The sequence below is a fragment of the Tenrec ecaudatus genome, chromosome X (assembly GCF_050624435.1).
Source record: "Tenrec ecaudatus isolate mTenEca1 chromosome X, mTenEca1.hap1, whole genome shotgun sequence".
NCBI lineage: Eukaryota > Metazoa > Chordata > Mammalia > Afrosoricida > Tenrecidae > Tenrec > Tenrec ecaudatus.
Window position 1 is genome coordinate 26,592,806 of NC_134548.1, and position 22,628 is coordinate 26,615,433.

The 22,628-nt window shown below is 38.8% G+C and overlaps 1 protein-coding gene and 1 pseudogene across 1 annotated transcript in view; one reads left to right on the top strand and one right to left on the bottom strand.

Moving 5' to 3' along the window:
• LOC142433238 (melanoma-associated antigen B18-like) overlaps positions 1 to 22,628 on the top strand; it is a 56,742-nt gene that overhangs the window by 5,811 nt on the left and 28,303 nt on the right. The window lies entirely within an intron of this gene.
• LOC142434412 (peptidyl-prolyl cis-trans isomerase FKBP3-like) lies at positions 17,047 to 17,970 on the bottom strand (annotated as a pseudogene).

Below are 22,628 nucleotides of genomic sequence, written 5' to 3' on the forward strand. Positions count from 1 at the left end.
TAATGATCAGTGCATACATATCCCACCCCCAGGGGATAAACTACAGTAATGTAGGTGGAAGGAGACAGAGGTCGGTGTAAGATATGAAAACAATAATAATTTACAATTTATCAAGAGGTCATAGGGTGGGAGAGGGGAGGGAGGGAAAAAGATGAGCTCAAATAAAAAGTAAATGTTTAGAAAATGATGATGGCAACCTATGTACATCTATGCTTGATATAATTGATGTTATCAGAGCTGTAAGAGGCCCCAATAAAATGGTTTTCAAAAATTAATTTTAAAAATCTTTGAGCTGATTTTATATGCTAATGCTAATTTTCTCTTCTATCTCCTGGGGAAGGGGATAGTTAGGATCCCAGAATAGAGTTTAATCGGATCTGTGGTCAAACTAGTAATAGCTGCCAAATATCAAAGACCCAGTGCTTGGTAGGCACTAAGCTAGGTCCTTTACATACTTAGCATACATTCCAACAGCCCTAATTCACAATGTAAACAGGAGCTAGTGGGTAAGAAGACTGCAGAAATGAAGAACTCAAGGAGCATAAAGTTTTGCCATTGTCTCAATTTCATAGGACTGGCAAGTGACAAAGTTAGGACTGGGTCTTTCTGGTCTGTATCTGGCTGAAGCTCACCATTGTGCCTTCTCCAACCCCAAGGGAGATTTTGTGTCTCTTTTAATTTATTTATATTCTCCCTACCGCTCCCCTCTCTCCAACAACTATTAGGCAATAATATAAAGGATTCTGTGACACATGTGTATGTATGGGGGGGGCATCAAACAACTGTAGTTTAAAAAGAAATTGTGAGAATTACCTGTGGTCCTCATTTTCCCAGTAGCCTCTTGTCTTATCTCTCAAGATGCTAGACACCTGAGCTTACCAGAAATTTCCCACATTACAACACCCTTCCCCAAAGAACCATTCTGTCCAACTCTGCAACCTGATGTCCTAATCTCCACCTCTAAAATCTCCATCTGCTTCCCGTGTAAAAGACAGCTCAAAGGCTTCTGCCTTTCCTTTGACTTAGAACATCCAACTCCTTATACCCTTTCTTTGCTTCACCACTGAACACTTCTGATAAAACACACCCTTCCATATAATTATTCACGTTGGAAGTGAAGTTTAGATATTTGTTCTCTAGAATATCTCCAATACGCTCTGAAAGTTATTTTCTTTTAAAAAATTGTGTATACATTTATTTTTAAAAATCATTGTATTAGGTACTCATACAACTCTTATCACAATCCATACATACATCAATCGTGTAAAGCACATTTGTACATTCATTGCCCTCATCATTCTCAAAACATTTGCTCTCCACTTAAGCACCTGGCATTATCTCCTCATTTCCCCCCTCCCTCCCCACTCTACCCTTCCTCATGGGCCCTTGATAATTTATAAATTATTATTTTGTCATATTTTACACTGTCTAATGTATCCCTTCACCCACTTTTCTGTTGTCTGTCCCCCAGGGAGTTATATGTAGACCCTTGTCATTGGTTCCCTTCTGAAAGTTATTTTCCAAATTGGTTTATGAACCAAAGCTGATTTGGCACAGAACCTCCTAATTTTCGGGATGCTAGAGAGGAGGTTTTATTTCAGACTGGCCTTTCTAGCATGCAATGATTAATTAGCTGAATGAATTGCCACCCTGATCATGTTGTGGTTACATGTTGGCCTGCTAACTGCCTGGTCAGTAGTTCCAAACCAGCAGCTTCTCCAAGGGATAAAGACAAGACTTTCTATTCTCATAAAGAGTTACAGTCTCAGAAACACACAGGGACAGTTCTACCCTGTGTCTTAGTGTCACCATGAGTTGGAATCAACTTGATGGGTTGAGTTGCTAATTGATCAGGTAGCATGATTTCCTCACAAGTGGTAGATGAGAAATGACCAAGGGAATGATGGTGTAACAACCATCTAAAGAGGCTGAATTCCTATGAGCACTGAAGTCCTTCAAGGAAGTTCTAGTCATTTTCTTCTCCCTTTTCTTTCTCCTCGTCCTCTTCTTCTTTTGCAATAAATGGCCACAAAGTTAGTGCCTTTCCACAACATGCATTATTGTGTTGAATTTCTGCAGATTAGTATCCTCTTGAGTTTTGCTGGCTTTTTCTCTTTGAGTTTCAAAAGCCAAACCCAAAGGTAACTGGCTAGATTCTTATCCAGAAGCTATGTGAAGACCATCCTCCCAAGTTCGTTCAGGCTGCTCCTGGAATCCAGTTCTTTGAGGAATCCACTCCTTTGGATTGGTTAGACTAGGACCTGTGTACTTGCAGGACCTGGTTACCTGGAATCTCCATAGTCTCTCTTTAATTCCTGAATGGGGTCCCTTATGTCTTTTTTAAAATAATTTTATCGGGGGCTCTTACAGCTCGTATCACAATCCATCCATCTATCCATTGTGTCAAGCACATTTGTACATATGTTGCCATCAAGGGCCCTGATGTCTTCAGTCAGCAACAGTGCACTGAAACCTTCTCATGCTTGTTAACTAACTTCTGCTGCTGTAGCTCTGTCCTGCTCCAGCATGAGAAAATCCTCTGCTTCAAAGCTGTCATGGGATAGAATGGGCCCACTTGTACAATCCAGTTGTCTAAAATTTGATTTCCTAGACTCTAATTATAGCTGCAAATTCCCTTTGTTTATGTAACTTAATAAATCTGCAGGTATCAGAGATAATGGCATGGGCATCTTTGTGGAGAAATTATCCAGGCTATTCTAAGGAAGCCCTGGTGGTGTAGTGGTTACACATTCAGCTGTGAGCTGCATGGCTGGCAGTTCAAAACCAGCAGCAGCTTCACAGGAGAAAGACTAGGCTTACTCGTCCCATAAACAGTTACAGTCTCAGGAACCCCCCCGGGGTGTATATGAGTCAGCATTCAGCATTGAGTCCAAGGCTGTGAGTATCCTAAGGAAGCGAGTGTGTCCTCAGTAGTCATGTTAGCTTGAATAAGCATCAGAAGTGGGGATAAAAGGTCCAGGAGAAGATCCTGCCTGGCTTCTTCGTGCAGCTAATTGTTCAAGTGTTCAGACTGATCGTCAGGTAGTAGTAGCAGAGTCTCACCAGGTAAAATTTGATCATGCACTTACAAGTAGAAGAAAATCCTCAGTTTATTGAAAGCATGGAAGTCATTGCAAGGAGAAGCACAGAAAGTTGCATGAGGAAGAGTGACTTCTCCTTGTTGTGACTTACAGGGCCCTTTTGGAAACTGGTATGATCCTGTTTTGAAAACCCTGTCACACAGTGGGCATTAGAAAAAAATGGACTAATTGCAAAAAACTTTGGTTTCATTAAATACTTCTCTGAGTTTCAAAATGGACTATTATCATGACAAAGTATAATGAAAACAAAGAAATGCACTGTCATGGAGTTGATAGCGACTCATAGCGACCCTCTAGGACAGGGTAGAACTGCCCCTGTGTATTTCTGAGACTGTAATTCTTTTTAGGAGTAGATGTGCCCATCTTTCTCCAGTGCAGTGGATGGTAGTTTCAAGCTGCAGACTTTGTGGTTAGCAGGTCAACACGTAACCAGTACACCATCAGAGTTCCTACAAACTAGTTACTGAATGCTACTCATGCCTTAGCCTTATTGCCACTAGAAAGCCTCACAGTTGAAGAGTCTAAAATCCCCACGTTAGAGCACTGGCACTAGAGGAAGGCTTTCTCTTTCTGGTGGCCATAGAGGAAAGTCCTTGTCTCTTTAGGTTCTGCTTTCTGTCTCCAAGGAGATCTCCATGGGCCCAGCATCTATCTCTTCTATGCTCTCTTGTTTAATCTCTTTTATATCACAAAAGAGATTGACTCTAGATACAGCCTTCACCAATCCTGTTTTGTTAGCATAGCAAAGACTACTCATTCCCACATAGGATTATAACCACACACCTAAAATTTATAACCTCAGGTGAGGATTTACAACACATAGTTTGGGTAGACATAATTCCATCTATAACAGCACTTGGAAGTAAGCATGCTACTCCGTGTCTTCTGTTACATTCATCAGCAAACATGGTCGTCCTGGTTTGAAATATAAAACCAAATGATGGAAGCAATATGGGTCTCCAGACAGTGGAGAAAGGAAAATCAAAGCCTCACTCACTGCCATCAAGTCAATTCCGAGTCTAGTGATATTACAAGATAGAACAGAACTTGCCCTGTGGCTTTTGAGGCTGTGGACGTTTATGAGGAGCATCTGGTGGGTTTGAACTACTTCCCTTGCGGTTAGCAGCCCAATGCATAATCCACTATGCCATAAGACAGCGAAGAGTCCCTGGGAATCCACATTCGATTTTATGTGCATAAGAGATCATCTTTATGTGTTAAACAATTTAGAGTCAGCCTTTTTTTCCTTGACGTTGATTAGTAGTTTTTCTGACTAGTATACAGCTCCTACTCCCCTTGTTAGGCTTAGACATATGTTTTCATCATAATGATAACAGTCCATATATTCTTTTTGCCCAAAACTTCTAACCTATGTAAATTACAAGTCTCCTTTCTTGCTAGTTCCTCCCCAAATCAGCCCACTCCTTATAAGTAACTACAATTTAAATACTTGTAGCATTTTGAAGTTTATTTTGTACTTTTCTTCCCTTACACAGCTGTGATTTGAAAATACATGGCAGGTTTCTAACCTACACGGAGAACAATGTGCTCTTTGTTCAGCTTCTCATTGTATAAGAAGAATGAAGAATCTTTACATGACAGCACATATAGAGCTCCCTCGCTCTTTTAAATTCTCTCTAGAATTTGGAGGTGTGTATGTGCCAAAATGAATTTAGTCATTATTTTCAATCAGTTGCTCTCCATTTTACTATGGTTGATGTAACAGAAATCAACTGTTGAACATGAATTCTTGACTAATGTGCATGTTGCTTATAGAAAAGATATAGCAAAGTGAAAATTGGATTAAAATGGAATGAATGTGAGGATTGTGAATGTTAATAAATATTGCTAAAATTCAACTCCATAAGTTATACCAATCAATATTCTAAGATATTGATATATGCGAATAAACTATACTCTCTAAGACATTTTATTTGATCAGCCTTTTAAATTTTGGTCGAACTTTCAGGTGAAAACAGCCTGCCTTTTAGTTTGCACAGTTTCTTAATTAGGTTGAGCAGAATCTCTCACTCATATAAAGCTGGACTTCTGAGTGATATCATGAGTGCTAGGATTCCTTTGCATGCAATGTATGGTTTTCAATGTGAGTTGACATTTGCCTTTAAATAGAGAACCACAGAACTGGTGGTTGATAATGGTCCATACAGGACACCCTCAACTAGGAAGAGCTTGGGGGGAGAGACCAGTTTCCAGAAGCAATGAGAGAGATTACATGCAAAACCAGAGACTCGAACAAGCAGCTGCCAGGGCTCTGAATCTAGAGTAAAGCATAGGGTGTTGAGAGGATTAGCAGGACAGTAGGGGGAGGACCTTTTGTTGGGCCCTGTGAAAAGAAAGGAATTGAAGTTGAAAATCCCTAAATCTTCATCACCAACTTGAAGTTGTAGAGTGATATGAGTGGCCCAGCTATTAGATGAGTGGACCAGAGGCCAGTCTACCTTGGAAGTCCCCTGGCCACTATCAGGACGTATCGCTTTGTGCTCATCACAGATGTCACCAGATACTGCCTGGGTAGGGGGCTGGCCTAAGGCAGAAACATTTGACAAGGTGGGTGGGTACCATTGCAGGTGATGCAGTGCATTGTTAAATTGCCTGGGGGGTTATGGGGCTGTGTGAACCCAAAGCTCTCTGCCTTTACTAGTGTAATAGGCTTTACTTGATTGAATTAAAAATAAAGAAATAAAAACTTGCTGCCAGTTATTCTCTTCACTTGTCTGTCAGTTTGTCATGCGTGTTTTGTTAACTTACATGTTGCTATGATGCTGAAAATTATGCTGCCAGGATTTCAAATACCAGCAGAGTCACCTATGGTGTAATATTTCAGTCGGGTTTCCGGACTAAGAACATACTAGTAAGAGGAAATAGGTGGGCCACTTCTGAGGGATTAGCCACCGAAAATCTTATGAATATCAGTGGGACATTGCCTGATATAATGCCAGAAAATAAGCACCTCAGGTCAGAAGGCCCGCAAATACAGAACTTCTGAAGATTGGCCTCTTCAACATAGAGACAGACCATCTTATTAGCATGAATGTAGCAAAGCTTTCAGGTCCTACATTTGCTGATGGGGAGTGATTCAACATGAGAAGAAGAAAAAATCAGATGTAAATATCCATTAATATCCAGAACATGGAATGTACAATATGCAAATCTAGAAAAACTGGAAGTCATAAGAATAAAATGGAATGCATAGATAATTATATCCTAGGTATTGGTGAACTGGAATCAACAAGTCCTGGCCATTTTGAGTCAGACAATCATATGGTTTGCAATGACCAGAATGGAGAATTCAAGGGAAATGGCATAACATTCATCATCAGAAAGAATATTTCAAGATCTATCTTGAAGAATACTGTCAGAACACTGCTGTCTGTGATAGGATCGTATCTATATACCCACAAAGAAGACCAACTAATGCAAGTATTATCCAAATTTATGCTGCAATCACTAAAGTAAATAACGAAGGAGCTGAATTCTATCAACGTCTCCAGTCTGATATTGATCAAATATGCAATCTACATTCAGTGATAACCACTGGTGATTGGAATGAGAATGTTGGAATCAAAAAGGAAGAATTAGTAGTTGAAAACTTTGGCCCTGTTGATAGAAACAAAGCTGGAGATCAGATTATAGACATTTGCAATTTTCAAAAACATAAACATAAATGGTGACAATAGGCATAGACTTCATCAGATTGAATACAATGGAATTACACTGACTACATCTGTGGGAATATCAGATATAGATGCTTGGTATTATCAGCCAATTAAGCTGGTACTGTCTGTGAAACAGACCATCAATTAGTCATATTCAAGTTGAAGCTAATGTAGGTCCATGAAAGCCAACATACAACTTTGAGTATATTCCACCTGAGCTTTCACACCATCTCAATAACAAACTTGAAGCACTGAAAACTAAGGACTGGAACCCAGACAAGTTGCGATGAGGTGTAATTACTTAATATAGCCTAAAAGAAATTGTTTTGGGAGGTCAGATCAAACCCAAAGAGGTACATGTGAGTCCAACATAAAGAAAGGGAAAGGGAGGAAGAAGGAGGGAGGAAAGAGGGGAGTGAAGCTGAGATGATGGCATGGGGGAAGAGGGCACTAACCTACCAAGGGAGAGAGTGTTGCTTGTGTCTCCACAGAATTAGGAGTGTGCATACAGACCACGGTGCATTAAACCAGGAGGGCAACATAACCGCATGGAGGACAGCATGAAAAGAACAGGGCCAGCCCCAACCAGAGTCAATCTGACCCCTGCCCTAGAAGTATGTGCCACAGAAAACAACACTAAACCTCCAGGTGGGGCATAGGAGCCGACCTACCAAGCCCACACGGAAGCAAACCAAAAAGGAAAAAGAGAAATCAATGGTTGACCTAGACTCCATAATGGCACACCAAGTCCAGAAGATGATGCTAGAAGACTATAGGACCACCAACAACTGAAGACATGTTATCCCCTAAACGGAGTGTATTGCAACAGAGGACAATAATGGGGACACACGGTGGGGAGATAGTGTGGCCTGAATCCCCTGCAGTGCGACAAACTAAGAAGACAGCATAACAGATAAGCAATCGGAGGAAAGCCAAACCACAAAGCCCCTAAAGAGCCTCCAAAATACACTTTGGGCTAGGAGGGGCAGCCCTCAGAACTTTCCCAGGACCAGTGGGGAGAGAGATTCATAAAGACCAGTGGACAGACCTGAAATATGTATGTCTTTTCCCCTTATTTTTTAAAATAAAAATTTAATTAATTTTTTCCTCTCCTTTCCTGTTCTCAAATTTTCATTTTTTTATTATTTGGACTAGGACATTGCTGTGTTGCCTACTTATATAAGACAGACATGGGAAGCAAGCTCGAGGAGAAAGCCACAGGGTAGGCAATGGCCCCAGAGGGTCTTGTGGGGAGAACATGGTGAGGGGAAGGGTGTGGTGAGCAAACAACATCATAGAGAAACATCTAGGGAATTAAAATAAACTTCTAGGAGATTGTAGAGGTCCTGTGGGTATTAGAGCAACACCAATCTAGCTGAGAGGAAATACTAAGAGGTGGACGAAGGGTGAGCATGATGGTGGAGCAGGAGGCGGCAAAATGAAAAAGAGGAAAACTCTAGGAAGCAAAGTTAGAGATATTAACAGAGGTGTGTACTAATGTAAATACATTAATCCATAAAAATCGAGGTTTTGGCCCATGTACATATATTTATAAGGCAATACACTGAAGCTGCAGACAGGCCTTGGGACTCAGCTTATACCCTCCCTCAATACAAGAATACTTTGGTCTAACAAAATGGCATTTAGTGACGCCACCCCCCCCACACATGATCAATGAAGAAAAAATGGGTGCATAAGCAAATGTGGTGAAGAGAGTGGATAGTGGCCAACTATTAAAAGATATTGCATCTGGGGTCTTAAAAGCTTGAAGTTAAACAAGTGGTCATCCAACAGTGAAGCAACAAGCCCACATGGAAGAAGCACACCAGCCGTGCGATCATGAGGTCTCATTGGGACCGGGTAACAAGCATCAGAAGATTCATAACAAACAAACAAAAATGCATTAGTGAGAATGAGGGGGGTTGGAGCAGAGACCCAAAGCCTGTCTGTAGACAATGGAACATCCCCCCACAGAGGGGTTGCAGGGAGGGGATGAGTCAATCAGGGTGCAGTAGAGCACCGATGGATCACGCAATACACCTCTGGTTCCTTGAGGCTTCCTCACCCCTCACTATCATGACCACAGTGCTGCTTCCCACCCTGAACTAGACCAGAACATATACATTGATATAGGCAAGAGATTAAGCTCACAACACACGGATACCAGGAACAGGAATGGGAATAGCGATACCAAAATGGTAGGGGGCAGGGGGGGTTGGTGGAGGGGAGGCAGGGGTTATCAATCACAATGAAGGGCACATAATAACACACACCTTCCAGGGGGGAAGAACAACAGAAACCAGCAGGGAAGGGATGCAGCAATTGGTGTGGGATATGAAAGTAATAATTATCTGTAAGCTATCAAGGGGCCATGAGGGTGGGGGATGGTGAGGGGGGAGGAAAAAAAGAGGAGCTGATCCCAAGGGCTCAATAGAAAATAAATGTCTATAGAAGAACAATGGCAGTATATGTACTGATGCAACTGATGTATTGGTTGTAACAGGAGTTGTAAGAGCCCCCAATAGAATGATCTAAAAAAATACATTGTATCAACAACATCATACATGAACAAAGCAGAAGGTTATTTAAAAGGTAGGGAAGAAAGAAAAGATCAACCTGAATACCAGAAGAGACTCTGAAACTTGATCTTGAATATGGAGTAGTTAAATTTTACTGGAAGAAATGATAAAACTTTTAAAGAGCTGAACAGAACGTTTCAAAGAGTAGCTTGGAAAGACAACATAAAGCATTATAATGAAATGTGAAAAGACCTGGAGCGAGAGAGCCACAAGAGAAGCACATGCCTTGAGGCACAATCCTGATGGATTCGATGGGCAAAATATTGACTGATGCGGGAAGCATAGACAGATGATAGAATGAATATACAGAGGGACTATACCAGAATGAATTGGCCAACATTCAACCACTTCAAAAGGTATAATATTATTAAGAACCAATGATATTGCACTGAACACTTTAGTGAAAACCGGGCTTTCGAAATGGACAAAATAACAACTAAATGTTTCAACAAACTGATGCAACACTTGAATAATTCATTAATTTATGCCAAGAAATGTGTAAAGAACAGTTGCCTGGCCCACCAATGTAAAGATATCTAAATTTTTGTTCTTTCCAAAGAGAGTTTACCAAACATAATGTGGAAATTATTGAATAGTTTCATTAATGTCACATGCAAATAAGACTTTTCTTAATGTATTTAACAAATGGTTGCAGCAATACATCAACACAGGGCTGCCAGAAACTCCAGTAGGATTCAGAATAGGACATGGAATAAGAGATATCATTGTGGAGATCAGATGAATCTCAGCTGAAAGCAGAGACTATGAGAAAGATGTTTACTTGTGTTTTATTGACCATGTAAAGACATAGTAATTTCTATTGACTCTGTAGGTGTGTGGATCATAACAAACTAAGGATAACACTGAAAATAATGGGAATTCCAGAACACTTCATTGTGCTTATGTGGAACTGGTACACAGGCCAAGAAGGAGACTTCCAAAAAGAATGAGAGAATACTGCATGGCTTAAGATCAGGAAAGGTGTGTGTTAGGGTTGTATCCTTTCATTATATTCATACAATCTGTATGCTGAGAAAATTATCCAAGAAGCTGGACTGTATGAAGAAGAACGTGGCACCAGGATTGTAGGATGACTCATGATATAGAGATGACACAACCAAACCCCCTGAAAGAGTGGAGGCTTTGTTGATGAAAATTCAAGATAACAGCTTTCAGCATGGATTAAAACTCATTGTGAAGACAACAAAAAATCTTAAAACAGGCCCCAAATAACTGAGGAAAATATTGAAAGTGTTAAGGATTTATTTTGCTTGGGTCCACAGCCAATGTTCATGGAAGCAGCAGTGTAGAAAAAAAATTATGTATTGTATTGGTCAAGACCTCTTTAAAGTGCACAAAGATTGCACTTGTAGGACTAAGGCGTGCTTCACTCAAGCCATGATATTTTTAAGCATATGAAAGTTGGACAATCAATAAGAAAGACTGAAGAACAAGTGTGCCCTTGAGTTATGGTGTCATTGAAGAATATTCAAAGTTCTTTCGATGGCTAGAAGAATAAAGACGTAAGTCAGAATGTTCCTTCGAAGATAGACTAATGAAACGTGTCTCAAATACTTTGGATGTGCTATCAGGAGAGACCAGTTCCTAGAAAAGAACTTCATGCTTGATAAATAGAGAGTCAGCAGAAAGAGAAAGGTCCTCAGGGAGATGGACTGACACAGTGTCTCCAACAATGGGCTGGAGCATAGCAACAGTTCTGAAGATGGTGCAAGACTGGACAGTATTTTGTTTTGTTGCATATTGTATCGCTAGGAGTCAGAACTGCCTCAAGGGCACCTACCAACATCAGCAATAACAACAACCAATTTTCCCCAATGGGATTACATGATCTCTAGTAAAATGTCTACTACCTTTCATCATGAGTTGAAGGTATTGGACAAGGGTGTCAGCCTCAGGCTATCAGAAGAAAAGATCTTCCGGCCCAACAGAAGTAAAGGTGAACATTCTAAGGTCCATGTAAGAGAACCAGCCATTACAGAAACAAAAGAGCTGCACAGAGCTGCTCTTTCTTCTGGAATCCAGGTATGCCTGTTGCACTTGGATGCCTCATTCATGTCACCATCTGGCCACTATGGGGTGGAAGTGGCAGTGTCTGTTGGAGGGTGGGGTAAAAGGGATTTGGCCCCAAGGCAGTGGCTCTCAACTTTCCTAATGCTGCGACCCTTTAATACAGTTCCTCATGTAGTGGTGACCCCCAACCATAAAATTATTTTCTTTCCTACTTCATAACTGTCATTTTGCTACTGTTATGAATCATAATGTAAATATCTGATATGCAGGATGCATTTTAATTGCTACAAATTGAACATAATTAAAGCAGAGTGATGAATGACAAAAACAATATGTAATTATATAGTGTGACATTTTTATTTCTAATGACAAATAAATGAAATTTCGTCTTGAAGCATGGTGTAGCATGGGTCACAGTCTTCACGCTGGGTACTCGTAGGTAGGTACATCTGCATGTGGGCGGACCTGCCTGGAGACAGAGGAGCAGTGTCTCGGTTCCTAAGACCATTCAGAAATATGTGTTTTCTGATGGTCTTAGGCGACCCGTGTGAAAAGGTCTTTGGTGGTCGAAGGACCCACAGGTTGAGAACCGCTTCTCTAAGGTGAGAGAGTTCATTCTGCAGGGGGGTGGGGATACCAGGTATGGACAATAATCAAAGTCAGAAACCTTGAGGAAGTCTGCCTGTACAACACTGGAACCCCCTGAGAGTCCTGCCTCTGTTAGTCTGGGAGTCAGGAAGTGGCTTCTCCTGACTTTGGCCTCAGGCATCTCAGAGAAGTACAGAGAGTGGTAATGTAGGAAGCGGCTTGTCAGCAGAAAGAACCCAAACCCTACCAGAAGGTAAGTTAAAGAAAGACCTTGAGTGAGATTTGAGGAGATTGGTGACAGCCCATCCCAGATTGACTGGGGCCCTACCGAGTCCCTCCAAGACTTCGAACCCCTTCTGATATCACCAGATGTTATGCGCAATGATTCCCTCCTGTGGGGAATCAAGGAAATGAAGGCTTGGTTCAGGGTATTGTCCTCAGGCGAGCAGAGGGAGAAATCCCATGCCTTTTCAGAAGTAAAGTTGAAACCCTGAGTGAGGACTGAAAGCAGAGGAGGCCATCACAAAGTTCTGCCCTTGCTGTTGGCCTTGGAAATGTCTGGGGAAAGTTGGCTCAGTGTAAACACTAGTAATGTGTCACACAAGTTGCATTATTTGTCATCATGGTTATCCAAAACTTTTTATTTTTAACACGCTATTCATTTAAAATAGTTTCAGATCTACAGAAAACTTGCAAAGATGCAACAATATGTCTAAATATCCAGCATCTGCTTTTTCCTGCTGTTGACATCTTCCAGTAATATAGAACATAATGAATCAATACCAATGTTGGTATTATTATTAACTAAAGTCTACCCTTTAGTCATACTTCTATAGCTTTCCATTTGGGTTTTTTTTTAATTCCCCACACCCCTTTGCCACATGTGCTCCTGCCCATGATCATTTCTCCTTCGCCTTTGCTAGATGGTGACAGTTTCTCAGACTTTTCTTGTTTTTGATAGCCCTGACAGGTTAGAGGAGTAAAGTGATTTGTAGAATATCCCTCAGCTAGAATTTCCTGGATGTTTGTCTCATAATTAGACTTGTGATATGTGTTCTTGGGGAGAAGACAGCATGATTACAGTGTCATTTGATTACACCGTGTTAAGGGTCCAACATGATTCATCACTGATTAAGTTACTTTGATTACCTGGATAACATAGTTTCTCCACTGTGAAGTTGCTCTGTCTCCCATGCATTGTGTGATTTTTGGAAGAAAGTCACTATGTTCAGCTTGTGTTTAAGGAGCGCACAGCTATACACCAATTCCTTGAGGGTGGAATATCTACACAATCGTTTAGAATTCTTCTGTGTGAAAGATTTATCTATTCTCCCCTTCCTTATTTATTTATTCAATCATGTGCTCATAGAAGAATAGATCCATGAACATTTATTTTACATTTTGTAATCCAACATGAAGTTATTAATTTTGTTGCTTGAATTGTTCCATTGCTACTAGATTCTTGTTACTTCTTGGCCCTCTGAGCAGATAGAACTTGAAAAAACGATCTGTGTATTAATCCACATATGCACATGTATGTAAGATATATCTATAATTATTCCTGCTTTTAACTATCTGTATCAACACCAATGTATAGAGTCTTATTGCCGATTCCACAGTTCTTATTTGGTATCATGTCGTTCATAGCCTTTTCACTTTGCTTAACTCCCATTCCAACAGTGATAAGCTCATCTTGCACTACCTAGTATCCATTTACTATTTCTTCAATGCAAATACACATGTATATTAGTTTCAATATGTAAGGGCAGATCCTCTTGAGAAGGAACTTTACCAATTATAGTACTGTGCCTATATATTGTTCCTTTTGTCTTTATCAGTCTCAACTCATTTCCATAGCTACTTAAGTTAACACCTTTCTCTCCACACTCTTCAGTGAGATCCGTTCCCCCCTCACCCTATACATTCCTAATATAATTAGATATTTTTGCTGCAGTCTGAATTCCATCTTAGTAAATCCAGATATCCCAATTGATTGTTTTGTTTCCATGCATTAAGATTCATTCTTTGTGCTGTAAGATTCTGTAGGATTGACAAATACTATATACTCTCATATATCTACCATTAGAGTATCACACTATCCTTATCCATTTATTTTGCTTTGCATTTTTGTAAACATCTAGTTGTCTCAATTAGTATGGGCCTAGTTTACACTCTCTATTCACTGTTCTGCTGTGCTGTGGTTACTTTTTTACCAACACTACTACCTTGACTACTCTATCTTTATAGTAAGCCTTGAAATCAGGTTATGTGTGTCCTCAAACTTAGTTCTTCTTCATTTTTGTATCATCAATTTAAGGATAGTCTATTGTCAATTCTACTCTATTCCATCTAAGTGTTTGAAGTGGTTGATCTCTATAAAAATCATTTCTGATATTTTCATTGAGACTGCATTGAATCTATAAATAAATTTGGGAAAAATTGACATTGTAAAAATACAGAGTTTTCCAATGTCTGAACAGGAAATATTTCTCTATTTATGTAAGTTTTCTTTGATCAGTGCTTCTTTGATCTGTATTTTTTACAGATCACTCCTATATATTTTGTTAGATTCGTACCTAATACCTAAATATTTTGTTTTGTGTTATTGTAAATGTTTTTTATTTATTTTCTTTTAATTTCTACTTTCATATGCTTATGATTGGTATAAGGGAGTGCTGAGCGTTAATCAATGGGCTGCTAACCTTAGGGTCAGTGGATCAAAACCACTACCTGCTTTTCAGGGGAAAATTGAGGTGTCACTGCCCATAAATAGTCTTAAAAATCCTATGTACAGTCACTGTGGATCAGAATTGACTTTCTGGGAATTGGTTTCATGGCTAGTATAATTAAACCATTTATACTCACTTATCCTAAAAGTTTTGTTTTTCATATTTTGTAGGGAGTTTTCTATGTAGAAAGTTATTTCCTGTGTAAGTAAAAATGTATTTATTTCGGTGAATGTATGTTGCTATGTCAATTCTGACTCATATTGACTATATGTGACAGACGACTCCATGGGGTTTTCTAGGAGCCCTGGTGCCTAAGTGGTCACATGTTGGGCTTCTAGCCAAATGGTCAGCAGTTCAAAACTACTAGCAGCTCCACAGGAGAAAGACGGAGCTTTCGATTTCTGTGAAGGGTTACATTCAGAGGAGGGTGTACTAGAACTGATTATGATTACACAACTCGTTTTAAAAGTGATTTAACGATGGTACGCAGTAGGAGGGGGCAATGATGCACTCTCAGAAACTTGCGGGACCAGTTCTTCTCTGTCCCATGTGGTCAGTGTGAGTTGGAGCTAACTTGATGAGAGTGCGTTTGGTATTGAGAATCGTCATGGGGTGGTAGAAAGATGAGATCTCCTACTCCCATAAAGATTGATGGCCTCAGAAACCATATAAAGTTCACTATGAGTCAGACTTGACTGGAGGGCAGTGAGTGAGTTTACCATGTTTTCTTTGGCTTTTATCCTTATGGGAGCAAACTGCCACCTCTTTCTTCTGCCACACCTCTGAGTAAGGTCAATCTTCCAAACTTTCACTTAATTGCCCAGCCCTTTACCCTTGCACCAGCAAAACTCCTCTCATGTCTGCATACTTTTATTTTTGAATCTTTGCTTGTCTTGCACTATGTAGAACTTTCCATATAATGGTGACTAGGAGTAATGAGAGAGGATAGCCTTCTTTCCTTCTTGGTCTTAGGAACTGTGCACTCCTCTCATCATCAACTATGATATGAGGTACAGGTTTTGTTATCACTATATAGGGAGATCCAGAGTTATGACCATCTGATTTAGGAGAGTCTGGCTTATGGAAAACTCCTATTTGCCCTTTATAATTGGATATTTTATTAGAGTTCGGGTGAACCGTTAGGGAAAAAATTAATTTTCAGTTGAACAGTTTCTGCACATTGTGTTTCGTGACATTGGCTGCAATCCCTTTGATGTAAAGCACTCTTTCCCCTTTCTTGCTGGGGCCCAGTGTCACCTCTTTTCTGGCCCTTCCTACCTTTTGAACTTTGATTTTGAGCCAGAGATGCTCTTTTGATCTTGTAAGGATGATTGTCGTGAGGAGGAAGTGCTTCTCTGGTGCTATTCATGTGACAGGCTTGCTTATTTCTCTACAAGTTGATGCCTGAGGGTGGGTTTAATTCCAGGCTTGAGGGCTGTTGAAGGGTAGAGTTGTGCGTGTTCTGTCCGTCTCTATCAGTCCAGTAACACTGGTCTTTTGAAATCATCTTGCATTTTATTTTCGCTCTCTAGCCAGGACCTTTGATTTCAGTTCTGACCAGATACTTCAGTAATGGTAACTGGGCACCATCTAGTTCTTCTTGATGAAGGGTAGTGGAGGCTGTGGTCGAATTGTTTCTTTCATGCTTTGATTTTCTCCAACCTTCTTTGCTCCACACTGGGAGATACCAATATAATGGGTGGAAAAATGGAATTCAAAGATAATCGAAGGTTTCAAGAAATATTTTTGAAGCCCACTTCCTGTTTTCAAAGCTCTCTCTTAATTACATCTTGGATGAGTGCTCCTACTTACCCCTTAATGTTGTGTAAATTTTCCCTCACTTTGAAAGGATCTAAGCAAACCCTACTGGCTACAAATTCTCAATCCCAATTACCTTCATTTGCCACATGGACATCATTTAAACCATTGAAAAGTCATTGAACCTTTTCTTGCACTAAGATCAAACCAAAATCTTTATCACTGAGTCAATTCTGATTCAAAATGACCCTGTAGGACAGAGTAAAGCTACCCCTGAAGGTTTCTGAAGGTATAAATCTTTTTTTGTTTGTGTGTTTTTAATGGATGTTTGTATTGAGACTTACTTTACAACACCAAGGGAAATGAAAAATCAATTCTATTTAACAAATATTTTACAGAGTTGTAAAATATTTTCGGTTTCAAGGATATGGGATTGCGTTTCTCAGAAGTCAGGGATCAGATAAACAGGCTTTTACTTTTTAGTCTTAAACATAATAGTCACCAGCTCTAATTGATGACATTGAGTTTCTTCAAGGGCAGGTATTACCATTGTTGCTGTCTTTAGAGTTGAAGTGCTGTCATTTCAATCACTATCCATTACTTCTACCTCAAAAATATGCTTTCCATTTGGTGGAATTTTGGCATCCGGCTGTCCTTTCTTTCAAGAAACCCATTCTGGTTCCATCCGTAGTCGAGCCATGGCTCCCTTTCTCATAGTCTAGCGTGCGTCAGCCCATCCTCTGAGAAGCTCGCCAACTCCAACCTTAAGTCTTAAAGGCTTGGAAGTTTTCTTCCTCTTGGCACTTGTTTGAATATTAGTGTCAAACATAGTCCCATCCTGGAGTGTTTCTGGAAACCAACAACAAATAACAACACCCTTTGGGGGAACATTGGCTTTTCCTCCTTTTTAAAAAATCAATTTTATTGTTATTTTTAAGAACATTTTATTTGGGGCTCTTACAGGTCTTATCCATACATCAATTCTACCAAGCATATGTATACATATGTGGCCACCATTATTTTCTAAACATTTACTTTCTATGTGAGCTCTTGGCATCAGCTCCTCTGTTTACCCTTCCTCGCTGCCTCCCACCCTCCTGACCCCTTGATAAATTATACATTATTATTCTGTGAAAATAATAAAAATTTATAATTTACCCCTCCCTTTTGAAGAACAGATTTTGTTTACTTTCTTCCAGAGCCTCTTCTGACTTGTTTTCTTTGGGGTTGGCACCAGTAACCTGCACATTTTTCATCTACACACACACTTTATTTATGCTTTAGGTACCTTTGAAATGCTTAAAAAAGATGGTTATAGGCTGTAACCAGATGAGCCGTGTCACCTGTTTGGGCCACATTTTTTGATATTTTGTAATAGCGTATGCTGTGCAAAAAAAACCGAGTCTGAACTGTGGTCCTGCAGAAACTTGAAAAGGTCCTTATTAGGCAGCTACTCGATGCACAGCTGCTCCACAATCCAAGCCCTCTGGGGCTTGATTGCTGCCATCTTTTCTGTTCTTCCTGCCTCATTGCAGTCTTCCAAATCCCGTCTTTTGGTGTGAAAACAAGTTTCATTTTTCTTTGTTTTTCCTTTTAATAATGGTGTCATTGAATATTTTTCTTTATAAAATTGACTAAATTTGCTAAGCCAAATGTTCTCTAGTTTTCTCCATAATCTTGAGATGTTTAGCAGAGTAGTCATTGTTTGTTATTGTATGAATATACCGGAGTTTATTCATACTTCTATTATTGGGAGTTTTGGTAGTATCCATGGTTTTGCTACTGTGGAAATAGCAGATGTGCATACGTCTGCTCGTGCTATGTTCTTTATTTCTTTAGATTATATATCCAATAGAGGGATTGCAGGATCATAAGGTAATTAATATTCATTTGTTTAAGGAAACAGGATACTCATTTCCATAGGTGTTGTAAGTTCAGCAGTTCCACCAGCAAAATTTCTCTCCACATCCTCTCCAGCATTATTTTCTACTTTTAAAAATTTTTGATAAAAGTATCAGTGTGAGGTGCTCATTATTGTTTAATTTGCATTTCTCTTAATGCTAGTGAAAAAGTGAACATTTCTTCATATGGTAGTTGGATATCTGGATGCCATCTTTAATGAATTGTCTATGCATATATTGTTCCCATTTTTATTAGGCCATTTGTATTTTTCTTATTAAGGTGTTCTGGTTTTCTATAGATTTTTGAAATTAGCCTTTTATCTGATGTAATATTACAAAATAATTTCCCCAGTTTGTGAGTTCTCTGTTAACTCTTTTGATGTGCAAAAGATGTGTGTCAGATTTTTATTTTGTCTTCTATAGGGTGGATATTTTTCATTATGTTTAGTAGTGTATTTATGCCTCGTATTAGAACCTTTAAGTTGGTCCCTATTTTTTAATTGATGGTATTTATGGTTTGGGGGTTATGATATATTTAGGTCTTTGATCCATTTTGAGTTCATTTTTTACATGGTGTGAGATAGGGGTCCTGTTCCATTCTTTTGCAGGTGGAGATCTATTTTTTTCCAGCAGTATTTATTGAAAAGGCTGTATCTTTCCCATGTAATGTGATTTGGAACTTTATCAAAAACCAGGTCTTTGGTAGGTACTTGGTTGTGTTTCCAATCCATTGATCTTCGTGTCTATCATTGTACCCATACCAAACTCATTTGATTACTGTGACAATATAATAGGTTTTAAAGTCCAGGAGTGAAAGTGCTCTTACTATGTTTTTAAATAATCTTTTATTTATCCTGGGTTTCTTTCCTTTCCATATAAAGCTAGTGATTAGTTTTTCTCTTTCTTTAAAGAATTGTGCTGGGATTTGGATGGGAATTCTTAAAGTCACAGTTAAGAATGGATCTCATCCACAGCCTGGATGAGCCCTGGATGAAAGGGGACTGCCTTTCTTTACCACGTTATGGAAATGCCATTCTATTCCCAATTCCTTGAAAAAAATTGTCATAAGTAGGTATTAGATTTTTCATATTATTTTCTGCACCTGTTGATCCATGGGCTATCCAGGAGTCAGTGGTTGACTTAATGTCAGCTAACAACAAGAGCAGTATCAACAGCAACAAAATAACAACATGTTGATTTAATGATGTTTTTAAAAATAGTCTGTTACTACTTATTGAGCTCACTGATTGATTCATATACACTACACTTGCCTTCCATTCTGGAAATGAGCCCCATTCAGTCATGATATATATTTAATTATTACCGGATTCTATTTGCTAATAAATATCTTGCTAAGGAATTTTTTCCATTGTCTATATTCTTGAAATATATTAGACTATAGTTTCCCTTCCCAGTGATAACACTATCTGGATTTGGTATTACAGTGTTGTAGCTTCATAAAGTAAGTTGGGAAATGGTCCCTCTTTTACTTTCTGGAAAAATATGACTGATATGTCTTCCTTAAATTTTGAGTACAATTCACCAATGGATATAGTAATTCCTTTTTGTGTGTGTGTGTGGGGGGGGTGAGTACAACTACTAATAAAATTTCTTTATTAGATGTGAGGTTATTCGAGTTACCTAATTTAACATGAGTTTGAATTACTGATCTTTCTTAAGGAATTGATCTTTCATCTAAGTTATTGAATTCTAGGGAATAAAATGTGTCCAAGTATAGCATTATTATCCTTATAATGTCCATGGGACCTGTAGCAGCAATACTTCTTTCATTCCTGAGACTGGTAATTATGTCTTCACTCTCTTTTTCTTGGTTTTCCTGACAACTATCAATTGTACTGACTTCTTATTTGAAGTAACAGCATTTTGTTAATTTTCATTTTTTTATGGTTCAAATTGGGTTTGTTTCTGCTATAATTTTTGTTATTTCCCTTTCACTCTGCCTATTTTAGGCATGCCCCCTCTTCTTTCTCTACTTTCCTAATGTGTAAGTTTAGGTGATTTACATTAAATCTCTCTTTTTAAAATATATGCATTTAATTCTCTAAATTTCTCTTAAGCAGTGCTTTAGCAGCAGCCCACAGCTCTGATGATTTGGATTTTCCTTGTCATTTAGTTTAGGCGATTTAAAAAAAATTTTTATGAGATGTCGTCTTGGACTCATGTGTCATTGTAGAGTGTGTTTTTTAATTTGCAGAGCTTTGAGAACTTCCCAGATATCTCTGTCACTGATTTCTAATCTGTTGTAACGCAAGAATATATTTAGTTTTTAATTATTTTTTTAAATGTAAGGTCTGTATTATGGCCAGCAATGTGATCTGTTTTAATATTTCATGGGAGTTTCAGAATAATTTGTATTTTGCTGCTGTTGCATGGACTATACTAAATGTCAACTGTATTACGTAAGTTAAGTGACAGTGCTGTACAGGCCACGGTCTCTGCTCACTGCCATCTTGATTGCTTGATTCATAAGTTACTACAGAAGAATGGAAATTTGCAACTATAATCATATATTTCTCCATTCATTTCTATCAGTTTTTACTTTGTGCATTTTGATACTTTCTTGCTGAGTGCATCCACATTTAGAATGTATTCTTGTATAATTGACCCTTTTGTTATTTGTATAATGTTTCTCTTTATCCCTAGTAATAGTGCTTGTTCTGATTTCAGCTTTGTTTGGAATGATATAGCTCAACAACAAACACACCCAAGTTCTCTGCCATCGAGTCAATTCTGATCCATAGAGTAGAACTGTTCCTGTAAAGGCTCAGACATTATATACCTTTATGGGAGTAGAAAACCTCATCTTTCTTGGCTGATGATTTCAACTGATTGACCTTATGGTTTGCAGGGAAATTATGCCACGAGAGCTCTTCAATAATATAGCTATTTTAGTTTTTATTTGATTATGTTATCACAGTTTCTCTATCCTTTTACATTTTCACTTTTTATTTCAAACCTGATATATTCTGCAGTGCATTGTATTGAATTCAAAGGTGGCGTTCCTTTATGAGAAACAAAACAACAACAATAATAACAAGGACCCTAACTTCAAGTATGTCGCTTGAGATAACAGTGATGAGTCAGTCCCGGTCAACAAAACTGAAGCACACTACACTTAACGCCACAGCCCACATTAGTGTTCTTTATGAGGTGATTCAAAAAACTGTTCTTCAAAAATTCTATGATTCCATTTCTCCAGAGATATATTGAAGCCCCATCATATTTAATACAACTACATAAAGACCAAAAGCAAATGTACATTGAGTCAATTCTGATTCACGGTGACAGAGCAACAAAATGGCCACAGAGTCAGTCCATAAATACATTTGAACTTATAGCACACTCTGGCTAGGCAACGACAAGTCTATCATTTTTTTAACCATCCAAGTAAACAACAGAACTTATCTGATAATGCCAGAAATTTTAAAATTCTTTATTCACTTGGAAGTGATGATAATTAAGGACATTAAAAAAACAAACTACCTGCTACCCTAATTCCAAATTGTTCAACAGGTCAATTTTAATATAACAGAAGATACCAACTGATTGTTTCCACTGGTGACAAGGAAAAGTTTACCTGTTGATATTCAATAAACTGAGAATAAAAGGAATCTACCAATGAGTTAGGAACTTTCGTGGTGGAGAGGTTATGCCTTGGGCTTCAATCCCATGGTTGGCCATTGGAAACCCCCAACAGCTCTGCTGGGAGAAAGACTTGAATTTCTACTCCTGCAGATCATTAATAGTCTTAGAAACCCACAGGGCATCGCTAAGTGTCAGCTTGACTTAATGACAGTGAGTTTGGTTTTGGGACCCATCAGTTAATAAATGTGTTGTTAACAAAATAAGCCAGCACATCATGTAAACATTCCTACCTTTTCTACCGCTGCTTTTTGCTTAAAGTGAGGAAGAACATCCGACATTTCCTTAGAGGAGACAACGTCGTGGAATACTGAAAGGATGTTACCTGGCATGGCCTTCAAAATTTTGGCCTGATGTTGAATGTTCTGAGGTAATCCTTGGATATTGAACAGAAGATGTGGTAGGTGGTCTGAAGATGCTGAGTCAATTTGTAAGCAACAGTACACAATTTGATGTGTTAGAAGTACAAATTAGTAGTGAGGCAAACAGTGTGCAATATATATATATGATATACTTCAATTATGCACCAACCACATATATAGGATTTCATTGCTTTTACAAACATTAGTAAACTTCTTTTTGAGAGCAATTTCAGCTTCAT